Source organism: Centroberyx gerrardi, chromosome 5, assembly GCF_048128805.1.
Source record: "Centroberyx gerrardi isolate f3 chromosome 5, fCenGer3.hap1.cur.20231027, whole genome shotgun sequence".
Lineage (NCBI taxonomy): Eukaryota > Metazoa > Chordata > Actinopteri > Beryciformes > Berycidae > Centroberyx > Centroberyx gerrardi.
Genome location: NC_136001.1, coordinates 10,604,676 through 10,623,210, shown reverse-complemented (window position 1 = coordinate 10,623,210; position 18,535 = coordinate 10,604,676).

The window sequence follows — 18,535 nt, the reverse complement described above, 5'->3', positions numbered from 1 at the left end:
GCATGAATAATTCAGCAAAATTGAGATACAGTATGAAGCAGAGAGAATGTCAATCCTCCAAATGCAAACACGCGGAGGGAAGAATGAGAGCCATGAGCAAATAGACTCTTTAATTTCTCTGTGGTTAACAAAAGAGAAAATATACAAATTTCCAATGCTTCTGTTCCACGGAGCAAGTCATATCAGAATATTCAGTGCGTAGCGTTTTGCGGCAAGTTTTGGAGAAATGACAAGAAGCAAATGTGGCCTTATTGTTCATTTGTCATTTTCCGTGAGCATCAGCATCAGTAAATGCACAAGGATTTCACATAAAGCTAATACTGTCCTGCGCTCTTAAAAAGGATGTGTCACACCATGTGTTAATACTGTACCAACTTGTATTGACACAGTATATGTTTTTATTAACATATGATGTGTCATATGTTGTGCTGAACGTATCACACCCTTATCAGTAGTGTAAGTTGTTCTTGCATGTTGTTTATTTTAGGATTCAAATTTGTTCATGTGGGACACATGCCCAGTGGAAATTGATATTAATTTCTAACAGCCAATGCTCAGATCAGATTAGTTACTATCTTAAAAGGGGAATACCACTGAATTTCATATTTGAAATATGCCAATCCTATTCCCTATGACAGTTTGGTCTATAATAGTGAACAATAATTAATGTCCCTCATAACCAGAGGCAAGGTGTCCACAATCTATAATCTGTGTGTATAATTTGTGTTAAGGGCATTTTCTCTGATCTGGAACTGAAGGCCCAGCAAAAATGTAGAACTCATTTGATTTTGTAGAAGTCAGAAAAGAGAGTTTTCCGTTTGGCACAAGAAGAGCAGGCTCAAGTTATACATCAATCCTACATCACGAATGAGTATTTTTGTGAGTTGTTTGTGTTCATAAATATTGATTAAACTGCTCAATGCCACAAGAGTAGCATAAATGAATTCATTAAATTGAGTGGTTTTCCCCTTTAACAGATATAAAAGTACTTTCTTAACAGATATCAGAATGCTAAGACCTTGGTCAAGGAGGCAGAGAAATACTTTTTATACATATCATTTCCAACTACTGTGTAGTTACTGTATATTTACATTACAAATTATATTAGCTTAGTTGTTAGCTTGATGCATATGTTAGCATGACAAATTCCTTTCTTTTACTGATTTTATTAAGTAACAAATATCAGCACATTAGAGCATGCAATGTTGAGGTTACCTATATAATTCAGATTCATGTCTATTTTTCTATTAAAGCCTTTAGAATGAATCGTTTATTTACTCTGCTGATCCCCGAGCAATTTCTGGCATCATAACCCTAGAAAGCAGAGACATTGGTGGGTGCTTTCCTACATTTTTTCTTGACATAGCTTAAAATACCAAAATCCATGTCATGTTTTGTCAGAAAAATGTCAGAATGGCTCAAATCTATGTGGCAGAGAGAGAAGAGTGTAAAGTTGTTGATGCTGTTGAGCTGAATGCAATTCAAAATGTCACAAAAGCACCGTCAAACAGAAAGTATGTGTATCTGTATATTGATGTTTAGTAAAAAAATAAAATAAAATAAAATCCTTTTTTCTGCCTTCTGGTCTGTATTTCTTAAGGATCTGTGTGTCAGTGTGGGATCACAGATCAGAGGGCAGGATAAACAACTCTGCACTGACTTTAGCTATGGGAACATTTACTAATAATGCAATAAATATCAACATGTTGCATGCATATTTCTGAACACATAGTGCATGCGCCTGTGTTATGTGTATAGATCAAACTGTACAGGGCAAGTAATAACATTTTAAAGGCTGAAAGTGGTGTCTTTTAATCCAATGCTGCCCTAAATGCGGAAAATGTGACAAAAGTGGAAATGTGTTAGTGAAGCACTACGTACTGCCAAGTGTTAATAATCACATAATAATAATTTGTCATGTGAGTCTGAATTTCTCTCCCTCATTTTCCAGAGGTGACTCAAGAAGACCGATTTTGTGTTGTGAAGCCAGCAAGTGAGAAAGGTTCATCTGTAAACACCGCGCAGTGTGTTATCTAGCACAGCACTGTTATCACGCTGCAGGTATGCAAATGCCTGTACTATTTTTAGAAAGGGTGTTAGAGAAATTAGAGACTTTTTTAAGAATGCAAACAGCATCCAGTTGCATCGCAAGCATGCAGCCTGTTTATGACCGACCGCTTTCCCCCAGAGCTTTGTGCATTTGGACGATCTGTGCACAGTATAATGAAAGGACAACCAAGTCAGAGGAAAATTAATTGACATGCAGTGCAACCCAGTATTCCCAGTGGATGCATATACACTATTTTTTCTGCGTGTGTCCAGTCTCTTCTTTTTTACAGCGTGTAGAGAGTACAATGTCAAGTCCTTTAGCGTAAATGAGGCACTGTATGGAGGAATTCACTCCTCTGGTTGACAGAGGGCTGCATTTCTTTTTTCATCCCTCGTGCTGATGATTCATTTCTCCACATTTGTCTCAGCATGCACACAGGTGCCTCTTTGTCATGGTCCTATTGTGCGTATTTATGAGGCGGTCTGAAACAATAATACGCTTTTCTGAGAGAAGTCTGAAGTCAAAGAATAGTGGTAAACAACTGAGCTGAATCAAAACAGTCCTCACCCTGAAGGCAGATTGTGTTAGATAGAAAGACAGCAGAAGCGTGGCAAACACCAGAGAAGAGAGTCTTAATGAGCAAAAAATAATTTATGGGCAAATTTGCATTTAGGCTACTTTGGACGGGGAATGGTTTGCAAGAAGAACATACACGCACCACCTCAGCGAGCCACTGAAAAGAGGCCTGTGAGGGTGGTGGTGGTGGTGATGAGGATTCTCCTGCAACCATTTACCTCTTTTGGTTGTCATGGCTACACAGCCGGAGGCCCGAGCTCTTGGAAGCCGAGGCGGGAACAGGGAGAGGGAGGGATGCTGGGAAGCATGGCCCTCAGTGCGGCTGCCTCGCCTCTCCTTCCATGTATCGACTAACTGGACCTGGCATTTGAAAAAGGATAAAAAAAAATGTCCACACTATAGCGCCGTGCCCTTGTGAACCAATCTGTGACTTTAGCATCTATCCTCCCCCTCTGATTCATCTGTAAAAGGCATTGTGATGGGTCAGCTGAGGTTATCTTTCATCTCATCCACATTGGCGCTGCAGTCTATATAATGGCATTAAAAAGGGGTGGGTCATCAGTCTCCGGACTGAAAAAAAAAAATAAAAAAAAAATGCCTCAGTCACGATTTCAGATTACTGATTACTGATTACGGTACATCCAATCATTTCAGCTGCATTCTTAGCTGTAGCAAAACCATCCCATTGTGCTGGAGTCTATTTTGACCCAATATAACAAACCCTGGACAATGATTACTTGAAGAGTTTTATCCCAAAAAATACAGTATATATCCACCAATGGAAAAAAGGGATCCATTACTTTGTCATACAAAATGACTGATCGCACAAAATTTATTTAAATACCGCAAGAAACTGTGGTCCTTAGGACAGTAATTTAGCTGTAACTGGACTCTTTGATGGCAAAATAAAGCCTTTGTTAGAGAGTGAATCCTTATATTTTACATATTGAATGATGAACTTTGATATTTTCTCCCCCAAAATGGTTGTATTTTGTTTCAGAATAAAACTCCTGATTTATTCAGTTTCTTTACGAACTGTCTCTAATTACCGTCTGTTTCCTGACCTGCGAGCAGAGACAGGAAGCTCGCAGGACAGAGAGCAGCGTAAGCCAACACTCAGAGAGGAAGCTTTGAATGAATAATGGCCCGGCGGCTCACAGTGGGATGAGGGTTCGGGGAGGAGTGGGCAGGACAGGGGTCCGGTTGCAGAGTGCAAAAGGAGCTACACCTGATGCTTCCCTTCGTCTCTGTGACTGACAAGCAGAATGCTCACTGTTAGCACTTCAGCTCTGGCCAAATTCATCATTACAACATCACTGCAGGCGTCTATAGATGAATATTCAAGTGACAGAGGAATATTTACTACATCAGATGTCTGGATGTTACGTCTGTTCTCTGTGGCTTCAACCCTTTCACTCTTGTTTATTGGTTTCTTGCAAAGATGGCGGTGTAGGAATTTAAACTTAGGTTGTGATCACACCTACACTTCACTTTCTTTGGTCCAAACTATATCGGAAAAGTTTAATTGTGCGCTCGTACACCAGGCGGTACGGTAGAAGTCAAACAAGCATCAACCAACTGGAGGCTGGTGGCCAGGAAGTAGCTTGGTGGTTTTCCAACTGTAGTAGTCAACGCATTAATTAAATATTTGTTCAGTGATTCTCTTAGTTACAACAACGCTGTGCTGCCACAACACTTTGGTATTAGCAGGTGGAGTTTATAGCATAGTTTAACTCAATCCAATCATACTTATCCACCACCCCACCCCTCCACCTGAGAACCTAAAATACACAAGCATACTTGTTTTGTTATGCTGGGCTGTAATGCCATGAGTAACTGCTGGCTATCAGATGTCAACATGCATCTTATTATGCCCATAATACTGTGTGTTTTGGGGTTGTTTCCTGTAGTCGGTTCAGATTACGTTGCTGACAAACTGCACCACAGTTTGCTTGGAAGATGACCGAGACCTGCATTTTCATGCATTTGGTAATTTTGAGTTAAAAGAAATTTTTTTAAAATTAAAAGAGTGAACAAGTTTTGACTGAGCTGCTCCAAACATGCTCGGTGTGAATGCCCCCTCAGAATTCGCCAGCATTGTTTCATCTTTGTCCTTAAGATGAGTGGGAATGACACAACGAGAAGCGTCTCCCACTGTCCGATCACAATTTTTAGCAGCAACATTGAAATTTCGCTCAAAGTGGAGAGGTGAGAGGTGAATGGGGGACACTGAGGCTGTGGGTAGCCATGGGCATCAATGCATGCTTCTGGCAAACTGCTCATCCACTACACCAAAACACAGGCTGGCAGGCTGGCGGAGTCACTTACCCTCAAATTGTATTCTTTGTATATGGGGGAAAACTATATACATCTGGAACACGCATAATGAATAATAATAAGAGTAACAAAATCCCCCTGAAAGAACATCACAGTTCCTTAATGCATCATTGTTCATGGTCCTGCTTGCGTTAATGTGTGTCAAATGTGGACAGGATTTGTATCCTTATGAGATTTATTTATTTATTTATTTATTTTACATTGATTTCTATTACATTAGTGTGGGATAATAAGCATCAGTCTCCAGCCACCGTCCCCTAGTCAGCAGAGACAGATGCATGGACATGGTCTCACATCAAGGTTGATATGGGAATTGTTGACAACAGAGGAATGTAAAACATAATCAAACACTATATGCTGTTTATGCTGCATCTTATCCCTGGTGCATGAATAACATTAAACATAACATAAAAAAGATATTGCTGCTTATGTTTATTTTATTTGTCCTATATTTAACCAGGTACTGAAACTGAGGTGAGGAATTTATTTTTCAAGTTAGACTTGGCCAAGAAAGCAGCATTTAGACAAACATAAATGATGCAGACAAATAGCATAGAGCAATGTACATGCAAAAAAAAAAAGATCAAAATCAAAATAAATTGCAAAGTAAAGGTCTGCTACAGAAGTGCTTAAAATGCTAATAGCAACGAAAGCAGAGGTTTACACTGTGCCTTAACTATAAAGAAAGTGTTTAATGTAATCACGCAGTGGGGAGTCATATCACTCTGTGATTGATGTTTGTTGATCTGGAGAAATTAATCCAGCACAGCAAACACATTAAAGATGAATGAAGGAAGAGCAAGCTGGTAGCAGCGAGTGACAGAAGGAGATGAGTCTAAGCATCATTCATACTGACTCATTGGAGTCTTAATGAGGTCAATATATAACCCATCCATCAAATCCTCAGCACAATAGCACTTTTGCATGAGACACCACCAAGGCAGTGATAGCAATTATAGCCGGCAGTTAAATTATGGCGTCTAAAGGAAACAGTGAGGTGACATTCAGTGGTTGTTTGGCTAATTTCAACAGCTGGATGAATCTTAGCTTACTCATTCTTCAACTCATGTCACAACCAAGGCATTGGTAATACATGTATTATACTGGCTAGCAGTTAAAGCTACTACTAGGGAAGATTTTTATGTGCCTGAATCACAAAGTGGAGCTGCAATAGAGAAGAGCGTCCCATCCCACTAATTGCAACCCTGTAGATTCAACCTATTTGCCCAAATGAAATTCTGGTGTCAGGTTTGTTCACTTCTCCGCCCACAGGAAGTGACAAATCAAAACTTAAGAGTGAAATACAAACTGTCGTCTAAACAGCAGTGAGCAAGCGCAACTTTAGACCTTTTGCCTTTCTTGATCCTTTGGTTTTCTTTGGTATAAAGTCGTTGGTAAACATAGCGACGTCACGTTACATGATTTCTGGGTATTGAAGATCAAACTGTTACCTCTCACTGCTATTTGAAGCCGCCGGTGAGAAAAGTTTCCTATAGTTACTTTACATTATGGCATCAACGGTTAACAGTAAGGAGAACGTGAAATTCAACTTTTGGATGAATCTAACCTTATCCCCTCACCAAATTCATGCATTGACTGATTTCCAGCCTTGGGGGTAAGTACTTGAGTAACGAGTAACTTAACGTGTTCAATTTATGTAATAAGTTATTAGTTACTTACAAACTTGCCTTTCGCTGCTTTAATTTTTCTTTCAAATGGTTAAATGTTTAAAAAATGAAAGTATTGTGCTACATGACGTTAAGTAACTTGTTACTATTTACGGCAAGTAACAAAGTAAAGTATCTAGTTAGTTCCAAAAGTAACTTTCCCCAACACTGCTGATTTCATCAAAGCGGATTTCACTAGGAGAGCTTGAAAGAAAAAAAGGAGTAACACATATAGTGTGCCATGAGATACTATAGATATATCAAAGAGAGAACACCTTATTTTGGTGACACTATAAATAATTATGGGCTTCCATATGGCCTAGTTAGAGTTTGAAGATGGATTGGGTTGAGGCGGCGATAAAGAGGTGGAAAGTGAATGGAACAAAAGAAAGATCGGAGCCGGGCCGTGTTTGTTCTAGTCCGCTCTTCACTCACTGGAACATCCTCACTGTTTACACTTTCCTCTCACAGCATCGTAAATGTCAAGGTAAAGCCTCAGCTGTGATTGTGCTCCAACACATATAACATTTTCCATACTTGCAATATCAAGGCTGTAACCGCAACTTGAAATCACTTTACCACGGGATGAATTGTTGCTGATGGATAAGAAGACAAAGCCCGCCCTCATCCTTCAAAGTTCAAATTCAAAGCCCTCGTCTCGTGGCTGCCGCTGGCCCCAGGGCTCGCGCACAATGCAGTTAAGGGATAGAGGAAAACGGTTAGATGTAGTCACCTGGAAAAGGTCAACCTTGTTTGTTCTATTTCACTGAGTCCTCATGTCTGGAACAATTAATGCATCCTACCTTGGCAAAGGGAAGGTAATTGCGGGTGGCTGACAGAGAGATGCAAGAAGATGAACCCAAGGACGCCCATTAGGACATCCAGAATTTTCTGTGGTGTGAGTCCGAGCCGCGGTGAGAAAATAGAGGTGATGAAACCGGTGAAATAGCTTCGTCAATAACTGACTCAACACCGTCCTGCAATATCTTCTTCACAGCATCAACAATCTACAATCAATAGCCAGTTTATACATCAAAGAAATAAATTAATTTAGTAATAATAGTTTAGTGTAACAGCCATAATGTGTCCCTGTTGGGTTCACCGGCTGTACATGCATCCAGTAACACAGTGGTAAATAAAAAGGTTGTTAAGCTGAGATGAACAACCACCAAGTTTATATTTTTTACTGAACAGTATTCATTTCTGTTTTATTTTCTTGAAAATATTGAATTTTCCTGTAACCAACAACAGTCTGATACTTCTTTCTGGGACTTTACATCATGAAGATTTACTTCAGCGTTCCACACATTAAAAAAAAGTGGAGAAACGCTTTAGTTTAGGTGACTTTACGCCTCCACTACATCCCCCGATTGCGACACTGATATATTAAGACCGTAAAGCTTGATGCGCTGTTAAATCTTTCCTGCGCGCTCCGTTGGTGATAGAGACAGTATACAGAGGGGATAAAAAGGAGGAGTAGGAGGAGGGGGGGCAGGGGTCCAGATGTGGAGGTCTGCCCATCTCAAAGAGGGCTGGAGCAGAGCAGATGGTACTCGCTGCTATTGCAGGCATGGGTGAGATTAGTTGATGTGAGAGGGGGCGCAGGACTGATGGGGGGCATTGGGGGAAGTCCACATCTGTTTGGATTATCCAAGCTGGGAGGACCGCAGGGGAGACCATGCATCTCTCCCAGGACAGAGCCGAAGACATCCAGATAAAACAAAACATCGGATGATTTACACTCTAAACCGAATGTAGCCTACTGTAGCTAAAATCTAACAAAAAGGTTATGAAGTTGAACCTGCATGTGAGAGGGCATTGTTCTTGTATTTATACACTTTAACCATCTTACTCGCTGAATTGGAAGCAGTCAAAATGCAGATTTGTTAAAAATGTAGAAGTCCTGGCAGTGAGGCTGAACACAAAGCCAAAGATAGCGAACTTTTATGACTCATACTGACTCATTTGGCCAGACAAAAGGAAGGGCGCTGTGTCAGATGTTAACTTCCAGGTTCATACCATTTTTCATTCAACCCTTTAATTTAAGGGACAATTTCAGCTTGGGGCCAATTGTTAAGCTAATTGTAACTTGTTAATATGAGACAGTGCATGCTTGCTCAGCGATCACTGCCAGTTGTCCTTAAGCAGACAGGACATGATGTCCTCCAGAAGTAGACAGGTTGTCACTATGCGCAAAGGGTTTTGTTTGTGACTGGTAATGAGAGTGGAATTGACATCGTGCACCATTTGTGCTGCTGTAATCATAACAGTTTTCAAGCACTTCACAAGCAGAGAAGTTTGAATGACATTGGATGTCACCATTGTATTGTGACGGTAAGTGTACATAAATATAGATTTAAATATTGTCAAATCAGAATGGAACGTGTGGAAATCACAGAATAAAATGTATCCTCATATGAACCAGGAGAGACAATGAAGCTTACACTCCAACATACACGCCCACTCTCTCCATCCCTCTCTCTAAGTATAAGCTGTCAGGCTGCCCTTAAGTCTCTAAACCCATCTTCCTCTGCTTGTTCCTCCGGCATATCTTTGCCCTCCCTTCTAGTACATGCTTATTCCATCATTTATTCATGTGCTTTATTGTAGGCTTCACACATAAGCACACAGCGAAGCCCTGGCCCTCAGCCTTGCTTGCCTTTAATCCCGACTCATCTCTGCTAATTAGAGAATAGCGCTGAATGCCATATCCCCTGTGAACACATGAGCTTTATTAGAATACAATGACGGTCAGAGACCAGTGGCATGCAGACACTGGACATTTTGCGGTGCAGAAATATGCAAGAGAAGCAACAATGTCACCACAGATGACGTGTCAACACATGCGTTTAGGATCCTTTTGTATAACTGCAGGCGGAGCATTATAATTTACTAACTTTAATAATGAAGCAATGTTGCAGAAACCTGTATGGTTATGTAGAGAATGTTCACACAGAGAGATTGATATGTATGCTGTGACAGAGAATTATGTCGGTGTGATGTTATGTAAGTGGTGAGTTACTCAAATTCAATCAACCCTTGAAATGTGTATGCTTGACTTGGACAAACAGACATCAAACAACAGATTTTTCTCATTGAAGTAGTCCCAACTGTTTTGGCTGAGATCGAGGGCTGGAGCCTTTTGGGAACTATGACTTCTGTGGTGCTCGATTAAGAGGGAACACTCTTTGTCAGAAGTTGTTAAATCTAAAGGCTGTGTGCAGCATCGCAGCATTGAGGACAGCCACTGACTCAACTGAAGTGGTTGTCAAATCACATCATAATTATGATCTGACAAACTATAAAACTGCATTCACGGCCAGCCAAGCAAAGACAGTTTGTGAGACAGCGCTTTGTTTTAATATATTTCAAAGTCAGCAATGTTTGAGCATTTATTTGGTATAAGATCTTTACGCATCACTAAAGCTCACTGTATTCAGTGTAGGCTGTTAAAGCAAAGGTGTAAATGTGAGTAGAGGTGCACTCTTAAATATGATTTGTCCTTTTCAGCATATCTGCACATCTAGTCCGGAAAAAACAACATTTTTTTTTGTTCCTTTTCAATACAACAAATGCTAATAATAACACATATTGACATAATGCATGAGTTCAACAAGCTGTGTTGAAAACGTACACAATGGTGTGTCATCCACACAAGGATGTGTTGAAAATGGGACATCCTTTATATATATAGAGGGAGTGTGGAAGGGATGGGGTGGTAACTACAGCTCCAGATTGGAAAATCAACAGCAGACAAAGTCAGTGTCTTGCTGAAAGGTTACAGGTTGGGCTGTTTATTAAATGTCCAATAACAGATAACAGCTGCTGAAGGTCAAGCTTCACTCATCACTGCAAACCTCATACTGTACACGTTTGGTCCATCAGCCATAGAAATACTGTAACTCCTATTTTGCGAGAGATTCACATAGCGCACACACATAACAGCGAAATGACATGATTCACGGCCCATTCATAAATTAAAAATCAGCCTCTATAACAGCATCATTACACATTTATGTACTGAAATTGCATAGCATATTTCACGGGAAAAAGTCTACAGGACCAATATAAAATTCAATTTTAAAGTTGGAATGAGTTTTCCCTCATCTCTGCTGTGACTGTGTCATGAATGTGTCATTTGTATGTTTGATGGTAGAAGTCATTTGAATCTCTCAGTAGATTAACAGGTTGTTGGTTAGGGTTAGGTTTAGGTTTAGGGTTAGGCTAACCAATTTTACATAAAAAGGTTTGGTAACACTTTCTATGAGTAGAATATATACTGTAGTGCACAATATATAATGATGCATTACATCAGCATGCAAACATTACAGATATAACTTACAGTGAAGGACAAGCATCTTATGAATGTTGTATTTTTGTTACTCAACATTATGACTTATCTGCAGAAAATGAATAAACCTTGTGATTCTTCATGGTTTGTTTTGGATGCACTAGAAAGCATGCCACTTTACTTAATGGTAACTTCTAAATACATTATTATTCATTTCACTTTACATAACTCTTTACAATAACATTTACAATATGGTCACTCGTTTAAATTACAGGTTATTATAATACATTATAACCCTTGTCAGAAAACACATTAATCACATACCTGTGATTAATGGCTACATAGGAATATTTTTTCTTTTTCTTTTAAAGTTTAGGCATTTAAATGACATTTATACTTCATTCATTCATTCTTAAAATGAAGGAGCAGGTAGGGAGTCAGTGTTTTGCTCAAGGATGCTTCGACAGAACATGTTTTTTAATACTGGGTTTATTAAAGTAGTGTTACTCAAAATTAAGGACAAAAGTGCAGAAGGGTAGACAGTAATTTGTAAAATATATCAAGAAACTACATATTAATTGGACAAGTGCCTTTGTCTGGGGGACTTTTATACTGAAATTCACTCTTTAATAATGTTACATAATTTGCTTCATATGTTGATTTGAATGTGTCAACAATAATGTCATAAAGTCTATTATGAATTTGTAAGTGTTACCATACACTTGCATTAGAGGGACAGTTCATAGTATCAGCTAATCACCATTTACTAACCTGTGATCATAGCCTAATGTTTATGGTAATATCTTATTTAATCAGCAACAAGGATAAAATGATGTTAATTAACGTTGTTCTACTGTGATTAATGGAGTCAGTCAGTCAAGGATTGCCATCTAGTGATGTGCCAGTGTTAGTGCACCAATCTGCATTATCTCTCATATCCAAGCACCTTATTCTTGCTCTAGATATGCCGCTTCATCTTCAGTCATGTACTACGCACAGTGTACCAGTGCAGGGCAAATGCATTTTTAACCTGTAAAAAACAGAAAAACAATTTGTGTGGCTTCCTTACTTCCACAAAGCCTGAGGAAGAATGTATCCATTCGAACTGTCTCCCCTAAATTGTGCATGTATTTTAGAACCATATTTTCTATGTTTACATTGTTATCGTTGCATCTGTTATCTTAAATAAATAGTTTTCTTTTTAGCATTAGAAGTGGTTCCCCAACCCTTATATAACGTGTATTTTGCTTTCTTGGAAAAGTTAATTAAAAGGGACAATAAGTAAGATTTTTACTGCCCAAAACTGCCAAAATGACCAAAATGAATATATCTGCAGGGGGTTGATGTTGATAAAGAAGTTGTTTTGAAATTTCTGGCTTTCAAAACTGACTTTCTGGGATGTATAAGCTGTCAGGTCATAAATTACTTAATGCTCCTTTAAGGAAGGTTTAAGAAAGGTGGAAATAGTATTAATTCACATTCAGCACTTAAGGTCCTCATGCTAAATATACGTATGTAGTTAAGTATTTAGAAAAGTGCTATACAAATAAAATGTATTATTACTATTATTTCCAAAGCAGAATATCAAAAAAAGAAATCAATGTGACACTGGTGTAAATGGCCAATGAATGTGTTGTTCAAGAATGAAATGTTGTTTTTGTGATTTAATATCCTTATTTCATATAAATGTACATTTGACCAAGTATTTGGGACATCAAAAACTTATCAAATCAAGCTTTTCATCCGGTGGACTTTGGATGGAAGCAGACATCCTGGGTCCAGATTACTCTGGGACGGGCTGGGAGGACTGAGTAACATCAAAAGCAGGAACGTTTCCTTTGAAGAGTCTCTTTGACAGAGAGACTATAAAAACATCGACCAAAGTCATCACAAATACTCACAAGCGTGTCTGTGCACAGCGCATGAAATGCAGGTCCTGACCTTGACCAAGAAGACAAAGATTTTAGACATGAAATACTTCAGCAGTGTTTTTCTTGCCTATGCCTCTCATCAGAAGATCAACAAAGTCATAGAATCGGCTATCAGGGAAGACCGTAATCCTTTCCTTTCTTCAAGGTGCCCTTTAACTTTGCTCAGATCCAGCTAAGATTAAAGTATTATCCCTTCCATCAACTCACTTCAGATCTCTGATATAGCCTCTCTCATGCCAGGACCTTCAGGTAAGGATACTTTCAAAAAACAATTTTGGTTACAGATTTCTCCTTGCCCTTAACTTGTCAATCAATAACATAATCCACCGGAATACTCAAACTCAGTAATGTACCAGGATTAATCTGGATTAATTTGCCTCTATAAATCTATAGTACATGCAATTAGCTGAACAATTATTCCAAATTAATGACTGTAATGTGAATAGTGCTATTATCACCTATTGCCAGTATTAACTTTATTTCAAGATGTGCAAAATTCTATTAGAGACTATAATCTCATAAACTACAGTAAATGCCCTTTTTCCTAAACATGTTTTGAGTAATCCAAATTACTATTTTCTTTTCAAGAGTATTTCTTAACTGTTCAGTGTGTCTTTACAGTACCTATGACAGATTGCAGTTACCTTTTTTGTATTAAGTTTACTGATTATCCTACTAGCAAACCTGACTGACGCGCTAGAGACAAAGGATAATTACTCCGAACACACTGTTTTTTTACATTAAAGTGAGATACAACTCATTTTAAGAATTCATTCAAGATATTCCCATAGTCTGTGGCGGTTCAGCCAATATTTGTGAGTATAAACAAAAACCTGCCTGAAACCAGAGGACTGAAACCAAGCTGGAGATGGAAAAGGTATCTGTGAGAACACACCAGTTGAATTTAAGGTGTGCGGGTACATTTTCCTGTTCACTGGCACGAACACTTGTAGAATAAAATTCATTTGGATGTAAAAACTCAAATACTCTGTGAGTCCATAAAAACAGCCTCCCGGTCACTGTTAATGGAGCAGCTCCAGATTTTACATCTCAATCACAGGCCTGAAGCTTTATGTTCTTTGGTTTCTGGTTTTAGGGGAGAGTGGCTCATGTTCACAAATGTTGGTCGGATCATTCTTGACCCTGGGGAATACGGTATGAATTCTTAAATTGAGCGGTATTTCCCTTTAATAATTCTGACACTAGCTGCAGTAAGTCAAGTCAAGTTTATTTGAATAACCTTTAATTACTGTTCCAGTCCCAAAGGGCTTCACATCGCCCACATTATGAAACAATAAATGAAAACGACACCAAACGACCCTCAATGAGAACAAGGAAAAACCGCCATGAAAACCACATTAAATCTTCAGTAAACCGATGCAGCGTCCAGTAAATGTGTAATAATATAATTACGCCACATGGGGGTGCTAAGGCATCATTATTTCCAGAGAGGCAGCAGAGTGTGTGCCATCACCATGGTGTGCTCCAAGTGTAATGTTGTGCTGTTCTCCACGGTCTAAAGATTAAATTTAGATGCCTTTGTTTACTTCCCTTTGAACAATGATCGGGTTCTGACTGTAAAACACTGACTCATTTGCATTAAATTAATCTTACAAAAGACTTTACCGAATCTAAGAGATTGATACAAATATCCTTTCTCTTGTGCACCCAGACCTGCTCACTTTTGCAAGTAGAAAAAAAAAAAAAAGACAAGGCCCTGCCAACAAATTAGTCTCCCTTGTTAAAATTCCTTACCATAGCATTTAATAGAAATCCAATTTTCAGGGGGACATTTTAATACCTATAAATCCATCGGGCCTCCTCACTGGTATCATAAATGGTGGGCGACTAAGGTGAGGATATTGAGTGTTATGGACTTTATTATGCAAAATTCATGGGGCAAGGCTTGCCAATGCCTCCAGAGCCCTGTCTGTCTTTCAGCCTTTATAGTAGCAGTGCTGATGTCTGGGCCTCTGCCAGACCCTCAGCTCTGAGCTCACACAGGCACAGGCTGAGTGGAAAAGTCCACTGCTTTTAGTGCCTAAGCAGCAGTGAATAGCTCAGAGTCAGAAGCGAATGACTTTAATCGTCAAGTACAATAACCGCGCGGGAATTTGTCTTGGTGACATTGATGCGGGGACAAAATGACAATTCACAGTTTCACGGAACACCTACAAACGACAAAAATAGTATAAGGATAATAGGACCTCACAAACAGCGCAGGAAGACAGCGTATACCATATATATAACTGTCATATTTTATAGAATACATTCTATAGCTGTCAACACTATAGCTGTCATCCTCCCACCTACTGCAGGTTTGCTGTAGCTTTGTTCCTGTGTGTTTCTCCTGGGTTTTGTAAATACCGCACACCCAGACTGAAAAGTAGGATCCCTGGGTGAAGGAAGAGGAAATTGCTGCAGTCCCTACCAGCAGTAAAAACTTAAAAGTCAGTGTTTTAGGTGCATTTGATGTGGCTAAAGTCTTGTCTAGCAGAAGAGATAAAGTGATAGCTGGCTTTATCTGCATGTGGTAATCATTACTACAGCACCAATCTGCTGAGGCTGTGATATAAGTAATCTGTATCTTGCTCTCTTGCATCATTCAAAAGTTGTCTTACTCCCTGTCTTTTTAAACACACACACACACACACACACACACACACACACACACACACACACTCTTTCTTTCTTTCTTGCTTTCAAGCACACACCTAAACACACTCGCACACTCCTTCTCGACACATTGGGATGTTGGGTGTAAGGAGGAGGAAGCATACTGGAGGGGCTATAAACTTGAAAGAGCTCTCCTCTTCATGAGAGGAGTAAGAAGAGTTAACTAGGTGACTTGGTACAGGGGCAGGGGGTGATGGTGGTGGTGGTGAGGGAGGGAGGAGGGAGGAGTGGTGGTGATTCTGCTCTGGAAAATGTATTGGTCTAGTTGGAAAAACAGGTCCAAAAAAAGAGAAGAGCAGGAAAATTTAGGGGTGAGGGGAACCGGAGCTGTGGCCTGTGGATGAACCCAACGGGGACTTTGCTTGGTGGGGTCATCCCAAGTTCAGGTCTTTCCCTCGCTGACTCTGCGAGAGTGGAGGAGCTGTCCATGGCTGAGGGGGCCTGCTCTTGACGGCCTCCAGCCCCTGCTGCGAGCCCCCCAGGGGCCCTGTAACACAAACCCATTTCCAGCAGGAGTTCTGTGGGCTGTGTGGGGAATGGGGGCTTGCCCTGGGTAAACGGAGGTCATTCCGGGGGTGGGAGGGTGGGGAGAGCCACCTTCACCAATAAATATTTGCCTGACTGACAGATGAGGGTTTGTTTTTAAAGCTCTCATCCTTGTGTGTCTTTGTAAAGGCTCATGTTACTATTCTCACTGGACAGTGAAGCAGTCCTGAAATCTGTAAACAAGACTGTGAGGCCACAGAGAAAATATCCTTCTGTCATTTCAAAAGTGAAATCAAGTATGAGAGAAGGTGAAAGTTGTTTGTTATTCTGGAAACATAAAATTACCATAAAAAGAGAAACAGTTTATCATTCATTCCAGCCCTTTTTGACAAAAAAGGGACTGTTCATGAATGAAATTCAAATGACAGAGGCGCCAGGTGGATATGCTAACCGTACAGATGGAGAAAGAGTCTACAGAGGCTTTTGAAAAAGACAAATGAGAGACAATCTATCATTCGACACTCACAGACCCAACTGCAAGTCAGGGGTGGCCAACTAATCAGGCAGTTTGCACAGACAGCACAGCATGGGTCCTTTGAGTGGATAAGTGGTCCCTCCCATAATGTCAAGAGTAAAGGCTGTACTAGGGGTTAGGGAGAGGTTGGCAGGGAGTTAATGAGATGACTGGTGGGGTGATCAGCAATGAGAGGTTTGAAGGCCTATGACACGGCACAAGACACATATTGATAGAGATGGAAGACTTTCTAGATTTATGAAGTGTTTGTTTATCAACTATCACATTAGGTGGCCAAGAAAACACACAAGACAGACTCCAGCCTGACAGGAATGGTTAGTCTGCTTTCAGTCCATAAACCAGTGGCTATATTTTAAAGCCAATAACATATTTCGGTAACACTTTAGATTAGGGCACACATATAAACTATTAATAAATTGCTTATTAACATACATATTTGTAGTGTATTGGTTCATTATTAGCCACTACAGACCACTTATTAGCACCTTATTCTGCACTATTGTATTCTACAAATATACTCCATAAACTATGGGTTTTCCCTCAATAGCCTCCTAATTAGTGCTTATAGCAGTCAGTAAGGAAGTTGTGGGCTTTTAGTATGGTTTGCTCAGTATGGGGCTTATAAGGCGCTCGTATCACATATTATTGAGGGAATTTATTAAACTATTGAGGGAAAACCCATAGTTAATGTATTCCCTAATCTAAAGTGTTACCCATATTTCCATTGTTACCTCTAAATTTCACTCCTCTCACAATTGTAACAGTCACTTAAAACTACAGCGCTGGTGCACTGACAGTTCACTAAGCCGTAGGTCACTACGTGCACAATAGTGAAACAAATACTGAATCATCATATTTCCTAGGCTATATGACCAAAACCACTGAGGGCTATGTTGAAATTGCCTATGACTCATTGACCGAGGGAAAAACACTGTAATCTTATCCAGAGCACTCAACATCAGGACTCCTGTTCTTTGCTTTGAGAATCTGAATAACAACCCATTACTGCTCGCCCTAATCACAGCTCAAGCTCTCACCCAGCATTTATGTTTGTGGTGTTACAGCAAGCAGCCACATGGGACTAATTAATTATTTTTTGTTTATATTCTCACTCATGTTCATTACAGTCAATGAGAATGTTCTCTTAGTCAAAGTAGTGCATTGATCAGGCTTCACCCTTCACCCAAATGTCTAAAACCACATTGATTGGGGAAGTGTCCATGTTGAAAATGTACATCTCAGAATGCAGTGTTGATTAATAATGCATCATGCCTGAAAATCTTTCATAGAAGTAGCTCAGGGAAAAATCTCTCACCAGTTCTGCAATATCCTGAATTTTGCCACATTAAATCTGACTGTCTGCCCCATGCACTGAAGAGTGGAAAATTATTTGCTGCAACTGCAGTATGAGTCAATGTGATGAGAGACTGGATTCAATCTATAAGAATATTAGGACATAATCATTTGCAAAAAAATTAAGGAGTGACAGGAACCTTCTCCTAAAGTGAAAAGAAAAAAAGTTTGTTTCAGTATTATTCCATAGAAGATACCCACCCCTCCTCCCCTCCTCCCCTCCTCCCCTCCTCCCAACACACACACACACAAAGCAAACAAACTTATCTTCTTACTTGCAATACTGAAAGTTGTTGATTCTGATGAGGACATTTTTAAGGTCCCATTTTCTGTATTTTCTCAGTTGGGAATGAATTTCACACAAATTGCATAGAATAAAATGCAACATTAAACTTTCGCAAAAGCACAAACAAAGGGAATTTCAGCAAGCGCTGTAAAGGCACATGCAGCACCCCCGTCAAATATAAAGCTATTTAATGGTGAATTAAAACCTATAATTTAAAATACACTCCATTTTGGATCTCCAGTCTAATGTGTCTCCATTCGGACGTCCTGGGCATGAAAACTTTTGAGAGCCACTGCACCACATACATAAACCAATAACAGTCATTTGGTGTACACATACAGAAGAAC